Here is an 8,060-nt window from a genome sequence, read left to right on the forward strand (position 1 = left end):
GAAGTAGAAGTGAGCACTGACAGTACATTCAGCAACACACTGCTCTCCTTATACTTTTGGATTTTTATTGTTTTTTCTGTTCCTATGGTGATCTCATCAGATCTGTACTATCAGGGTGTTATTATATCTATCATATCTATAACTGACTTGTGTGCTGTAGTTTATTTGACGGCAGTAAAGAATCTGTGTTTTCATTTTAGCTCTTTTCTTGATAAGCTACAGAGAGATACAGACAGGTAGAACTGGGTTAATTACCCATGGAAGACCTCAAACCGGTCAATCTTGAGAGTGGTTTTGATTGGACTTTCAGTGGTCAGATGCACGTGGCGGATGAAGAACACAAGTCTAATGAGCACTGCGCTTCCCTAATTTGTTTGATTTGTGTAAATGAAGGCGTGAAAGTGGCTCTTAATGGTTGTGGAAATAGCTGATTTTGGGAAGCATCAGTAGTCGCGGCACATCCCAGTGTTTCTGCCTTTCTAAACAGCTTAACACGGTTGAAGTGTGAAAGTCAGACGGCTAATTCTGATCTTAATGATCAAAACGCGGTCCAGCCGGTGGAGGCTCGGACTCCCTCCACGAGGAAGATTGCACAGCCTCGAAACCTCAAAGGAGCATAAAATCACAGCGCTAACACACACAGATCACTCCAACTTCACAGGCGGGCAGAGAGAGCGAAAACACCAATGGAAAGATAAAAGAGAGAAAGTTTGTGAGCTCCACTGAGGCTCTGATTGAGTTGTTTAATCTACGGTTAAGATCCTGAATGAATGTGCAAAGATTCCGATTGGAATTCTGTCATAATTTGGAATCAGTCCTGATGGGATCACATAATAAATCCTCTTAGAATTAAATAAGATCCAACTGGATAAACTGAAATTACTAGAGGATTTTTTTCTAGTGAACGATCTTCATCAGAGCCTTGCTTGTTGTATTGGAATAATGTTCTTTTGTTATGCTGGAACACTGAACAGTCCTTCTGGATTAGTTCCAATTTAATGTGAAAAATTCCAAAAGGATTCCAAATAGAATTTCTGACAATAAGATGCTATCGCTCAATGTTTGAAACACCCTAGCATTGTTGTGTGAGATTTACACAGGCAAACACTCACATTATATTTAAAAAATGTAAAAAATATACTGTAAGATACTGTAACATTAAGTTCGACCAGTGAAAATGCCATGCAGATCTTGAATTTGTAGTTTCTGTTTTTGCAAGTCGCTTTGGAAAAGAGCATGTGCTAAATGTTACTCCAAAAGACTCTTTGTTTTATTACTGTAAGTCACTGTAGAGAAAAGTGCCAAATAATTGACTAATTAACGGTTAGGATGAGTGTTTGAACATGTGCATCTGAGTGTAAGATTATGTTGATGGAGGTCGTGACAGAGGCAGCGTGAGAAGATTGAAGTGTGTAAGAGAGTCATGTATAAGAGGAAGGTTCTGTGGAGTCTGACAAGGTGATGAATCACCACTTTCATCCTTTTTATTTCATTTGACGACAGACATCCTATTACCTTTCAAACCCTCGCACTATTATGCCCTTTCACAAACTCTTGATTTTGTTTTTGGCTCCACTAGAATAGGTTTTCATGGTTGAATGTTCAAAAAACACATTATTTTTCACATATCTGACATTGTTGCAGCTCCTCTCTTCCCAGTCTGTCAGTAACGCTCTGTTTAGTTCTTGTCTTTATGAAGCCCCTCCTTCTGAAAAGCACAATGTTTTCAACCCAAGGGCTGGGTAAATATCGGACAGAACACATGTTGGGTTAATTTTACCCAGCAAATTGGGTTGTTTATTTAACCCAGCATAATGGGTTGATTAATTTGTACTATAATACTAGCTTTTTTTTCTTTCTTTTTTTTTAATTCCTATTTGAATTAATGTTTACGGATTAACTTAAATCCTCTCAACTTATTTAAATACTTGCATCGCGCCCCTGTATGTTATTATATCTTACCCAGGATCTGGGTAACACAAAAACTACCCAAACACTGGGTTGTTACGCCTGACCCGGGAGCTGGGTAACACAAAAACTACCCAAACACTGGGTTGTTACGCCTGACCCGGGAGCTGGGTAACACAAAAACTACCCAAACACTGGGTTGTTACGTCTGACCCGGGATCTGGGTAAAACAAAAACTACCCAAACACTGGGTTGTTACGTCTGACCCGGGATCTGGGTAACACAAAAACTACCCAAACACTTGGTTGTTACGTCTGACCCGGGAGCTGGGTAACACAAAAACTACCCAAACTCTGAGTTGTTACGTCTGACCCGGGATCTGGGTAAAACAAAAACTACCCAAACACTGGGTTGTTACGTCTGACCCGGGATCTGGGTAACACAAAAACTACCCAAACACTTGATTGTTACGTCTGACCCGGGAGCTGGGTAACACAAAAACTACCCAAACACTTGGTTGTTACGTCTGACCCGGGATCTGGGTAACACAAAAACTACCCAAACACTTGGTTGTTACGTCTGACCCGGGAGCTGGGTAACACAAAAACTACCCAAACACTGGGTTGTTACGCCTGACCCGGGAGCTGGGTAACACAACAACTACCCAAACACTGGGTTGTTACGTCTGACCCGGGATCTGGGTAACACAAAAACTACCCAAACACTTGATTGTTACGTCTGACCCGGGAGCTGGGTAACACAAAAACTACCCAAACACTTGGTTGTTACGTCTGACCCGGGATCTGGGTAACACAAAAACTACCCAAACACTTGGTTGTTACGTCTGACCCGGGAGCTGGGTAACACAAAAACTACCCAAACACTGGGTTGTTACGTCTGACCCGGGAGCTGGGTAACACAAAAACTACCCAAACACTGGGTTGTTACGCCTGACCCGGGAGCTGGGTAACACAACAACTACCCAAACACTGGGTTGTTACGTCTGACCCGGGAGCTGGGTAACACAAAAACTACCCAAACACTGGGTTGTTACGCCTGACCCGGGAGCTGGGTAACACAACAACTACCCAAACACTGGGTTGTTACGTCTGACCCAGGAGTTGGGTAACACAAAAACTACCCAAACACTGGGTTGTTACGCCTGACCCGGGAGCTGGGTAACACAAAAACTACCCAAACACTGCGTTGTTACGTCTGACCCGGGAGTTGGGTAAAACAAAAACTACCCAAACACTGGGTTGTTACGCCTGACCCGGGAGCTGGGTAACACAAAAACTACCCAAACACTGGGTTGTTACGCCTGACCCGGGATCTGGGTAACACAAAAACTACCCAAACACTGGGTTGTTACGCCTGACCCGGGAGCTGGGTAACACAAAAACTACCCAAACACTGGGTTGTTACGCCTGACCCGGGAGCTGGGTAACACAACAACTACCCAAACACTGGGTTGTTACGTCTGACCCGGGAGCCGGGTAAAACAAAAACTACCCAAACACTGCGTTGTTACGTCTGACCCAGGAGTTGGGTAAAACAAAAACTACCCAAACACTTGGTTGTTACGTCTGACCCAGGAGCTGGGTAAAACAAAAACTACCCAAACACTGGGTTGCTACGTCTGACCCAGGAGTTGGGTAACACAAAAACTACCCAAACACTTGGTTGTTACGTCTGACCCAGGAGTTGGGTAACACAAAAACTACCTAAACACTGGGTTGTTACGTCTGACCCGGGATCTGGGTAAAACAAAAACTACCCAAACACTGGGTTGTTACGTCTGACCCGGGATCTGGGTAAAACAAAAACTACCCAAACACTGGGTTGTTACGTCTGACCCTGGAGTTGGGTAACACAAAAACTACCCAAACACTTGGTTGTTACGTCTGACCCGGGATCTGGGTAAAACAAAAACTACCCAAACACTGGGTTGTTACAGTACGTCTGACCCGGGATCTGGGTAAAACAAAAACTACCCAAACACTGGGTTGTTACGTCTGACCCTGGAGTTGGGTAACACAAAAACTACCCAAACACTGGGTTGTTACGTCTGACCCGGGATCTGGGTAACACAAAAACTACCCAAACACTGGGTTGTTACAGTACGTCTGACCCGGGATCTGGGTAAAACAAAAACTACCCAAACACTGGGTTGTTACCTCTGACCCAGGAGTTGGGTAACACAAAAACTACCCAAACACTGGGTTGTTACGTCTGACCCAGGAGTTGGGTAACACAAAAACTACCCAAACACTGGGTTGTTACGTCTGACCCAGGAGATGGGTAACACAAAAACTACCCAAACACTGGGTTGTTACGTCTGACCCGGGATCTGGGTAACACAAAAACTACCCAAACACTTGGTTGTTACGTCTGACCCTGGAGTTGGGTAACACAAAAACTACCCAAACACTGGGTTGTTACGTCTGACCCAGGAGATGGGTAACACAAAAACTACCCAAACACTTGGTTGTTACGTCTGACCCTGGAGTTGGGTAACACAAAAACTACCCAAACACTTGGTTGTTACGTCTGACCCTGGAGTTGGGTAACACAAAAACTACCCAAACACTTGGTTGTTACGTCTGACCCTGGAGTTGGGTAACACAAAAACTACCCAAACACTGGGTTGTTACGTCTGACCCAGGAGTTGGGTAACACAAAAACTACCCAAACACTGGGTTGTTACGTCTGACCCAGGAGATGGGTAACACAAAAACTACCCAAACACTGGGTTGTTACGTCTGACCCAGGAGATGGGTAACACAAAAACTACCCAAACACTGGAAAAATAACTTGGGTAGAAAAAACAACCCAAGATATTTTAGAGTGTACCAGAACTGCAAGTTTCAACACACTAATAACTAACTCAGCCAGGCCCCGTCCCTTTGTTTTGGGTGAGAATTATTTAAATATTGTGACGTGTTCGTTCCCGGAAGAAAACACAAGAAAAAGAAAAAGTGTCCACTGATATAGAGAATAACTTCCTGTTTTTTACCGAAGTGCGAATCTGTTAATGACATTAATCATCTGAGTGTGTTTGCTATCTTGCAGACAGGCTGATAGGGCTGAAATGAAGATAAATGTAAACCATGAGGCTCATGGGTGACACATTTAAACAATTATCTCAGTACGTTTTATTTAAAGTCTTTTTTTTTTCATTTCGTTTTTTCTATCTCATTATCAAGATTACTTCTATTCTAGGCCTATCAAATTTAAAGACAATTTCCCCATTTCAGTCTTATTGAATGACAAAACTTCTGGTTGCTGTGTTTATATCAGGCTGAAATCTAATGATATGTTTAACGGTGCACTGATAAGGTTGGCTGAGCATTAGCAAGGATGGGATTTGTCTCTGTTTGACACATTCCTGTGCTGTAATCTCATATCAAGATTTCATGTCTTCTCATTTCAGAACCAGACAAAAGCTGCTCTGCTGTCACATATGTCTTATATAAGTCGTTTGTGTTTATTTAGCTCGGAGGACGACCAGTGTTCATTATTCAAAACATTTGTGACTACAGCCTCATTTGAGGAGTTCATTTTTGTGAGTTTGTATCTCATGGCTTCCTGATGGTCAGACAAACTCCTAACCCTATCTCTAAACAAACTCTAAAATCTGACTAACTCTAAAATCTGATTTTGATGGACAGGAACAGGTCATACGGTAAGTGCCATACTTAAATAATCTTCAGACTAATAAGAAGTTTATTTCACCCATAAATGACAATTATGATTATTATTTACTCACACACTTATATTTTAAATATTTATCATGCCATTGTTTCCCATACAACAACATGGCTCAGATAAGAACAAAAAAATATTACATTTTCACAAATTTAGGTTGTTCTTCTTCTTGTCTGAAGTTCTCAAATCTCATTCTTTCTCTCATTCCCCCTTCATTCTCCATATTTGAACTAGTGGGTCGATTTGTCGACACAAAACCTGAATGAGTATCTGAACATGAATGAGACTGAATGTTTCCATCCAGTTGCTTTTAACATGTGCAAATTTTCACATAACACATAAAAGTGGTGGACGAAAACCTCAAGATGTGAATAAAATTTCCAAAATGCACATAAAACAGTTAACTATTGCTTGATGAGGATATATTATTTTTATTATTATTATTGTTTGTTCACTTAGGAGACACGTGTATAAACTAAGATGGAAATACAGTAGCTTTTCTCTTTTTGCACAAATTTCTCAGATGATCATTTTGTTCTCCTGAACACATGGAATGGAAATGTTGTTTATTCACAGATTATTTTATTTTATTCCAATTTTGTTAAATAATATGTCTATATTTGATTTTATTATTTTAACAGTTATTTTCAGGATAAATGGTTTTTCATTGTTTAGTTTCAGTGTATAATGAAATCAAGTACCTTATTGCTTTTATAAAACTTCTACTATACAAATATTGAGAACAAAAAAATGTTCAGCAATACTTTATAATAAAGTTTATAAAACAAAACATTCTTTAACATAATGCATTAGATACATCCAAACATGATACAGCCTTTATTAATCTTTCTTAATGTGTAATAGATACTATTTTTATGTCAATTTAATGTTCATTTAATTATATTAATACTAATTTATAAACTTGCAGTTTTACGAAATTAGCATTAAAGGTGCACTGAGAAAATTCTGAGAAACGACCCAAACAAACACACCCCTCCCTTCATTGCTCTGCCCCCAAATGCACGAACACACAATGTGGATGTCTCTTTTATCATAGCAGAAGGGTAGCAAAAAAGCTGCTGATGATGAATAAATGACAAGGAAGAACAAAAAATGAATATACAGTACACAAGTATATACAAGCAAGAGTTGGTTGTTACTCACGTATGGAGCAGAAATGATGTAACCTCTGCATCCATTTTCACGTTTTCCCGCTTCGGTCTCTCCAGCGCAGGAAAGTTTTTCTAATATTAACGTGGATCCTAAAGCTCTTGTCTGATCATAACCAGTGATATCCCTCTGAGCTTTTCTCTTTTGTAATGTCTCTCAGCCATCTCTCTTTCTACAGTCTTTCTTCAAATCTCCCTCTTGCTCACTCACTCTCCTTCCCCATCATGAGAGGACACACCCCCTTCTGCAGATTGGCTCACTCTCTCCTCCTCCATCATGAGTGGACACGCCCCTACTGCTGATTGGTTCACTCTCTCCTCCATCATCATGAGTGGACAGGCCCCCTACTGCTGATTGGCTCACTCTCTCTCCTCCCCCATCATGAGTGGACACACCCCCTACTGCTGATTGGCTCACTCTCTCTCCTCCCCCATCATGAGTGGACACACCCCCTACTGCTGACTGGTTCACTCTCTCCTCCCCCATTATGAATGGACACGCCCCTTGTGCTGATTGATTCACTCTCTCCTCCCCCATAATGAGTGGATACGCCCCCTACTGCGGATTGGCTAACTCTCTCCCCTCCCCCATCATGAGTGGACACGCCCCCTACTGCAGTTTGGCTCTCTCTCTCTCTCCTCTCCCCCATCATGACTGGACACGCCCCCTACTGCTGACTGGTTCACTCTCTCCTCCCCCATTATGAATGGACACGCCCCTAGTGCTGATTGATTCACTCTCTCCTCCCCCATAATGAGTGGATACGCCCCCTACTGCGGATTGGCTAACTCTCTCCCCTCCCCCATCATGAGTGGACACGCCCCCTACTGCAGTTTGGCTCTCTCTCTCCTCTCCCCCATCATAACTGGACACGCCCCCTACTGCTGACTGGTTCACTCTCTCCTCCCCCATCATGAGTGGACACGCCCCTACTGCTGATTGGCTCACTCTCTCTCCTCCCCAATCACGAGTTGACATGCCCCTACTGCAGTTTGGCTCTCTCTCTCCTCTCCCCCATAATGAGTGGACACGCCCCCTACTGCTGATTGGCTCACTCTATCCTCCCCCATAATGAGTGGACACGCCCCCTACTGCTGATTGGCTACAAGTGTGTTGTGGTGCTCAGTCCGACCCACTTTCAACAGCGTTTCTCAGAAATCGCTTACTGCACCTTTAACTTAGATTAGCAAATGCTGTAAAAGTGTTTTACTTTATTAGTTCATGATACCAAAGCACTAATGTTATTGAACTCTGTTCAATAAAAGTGTTATTAC

This window comes from Chanodichthys erythropterus, chromosome 20 (genome assembly GCF_024489055.1).
Source record: "Chanodichthys erythropterus isolate Z2021 chromosome 20, ASM2448905v1, whole genome shotgun sequence".
Lineage (NCBI taxonomy): Eukaryota > Metazoa > Chordata > Actinopteri > Cypriniformes > Xenocyprididae > Chanodichthys > Chanodichthys erythropterus.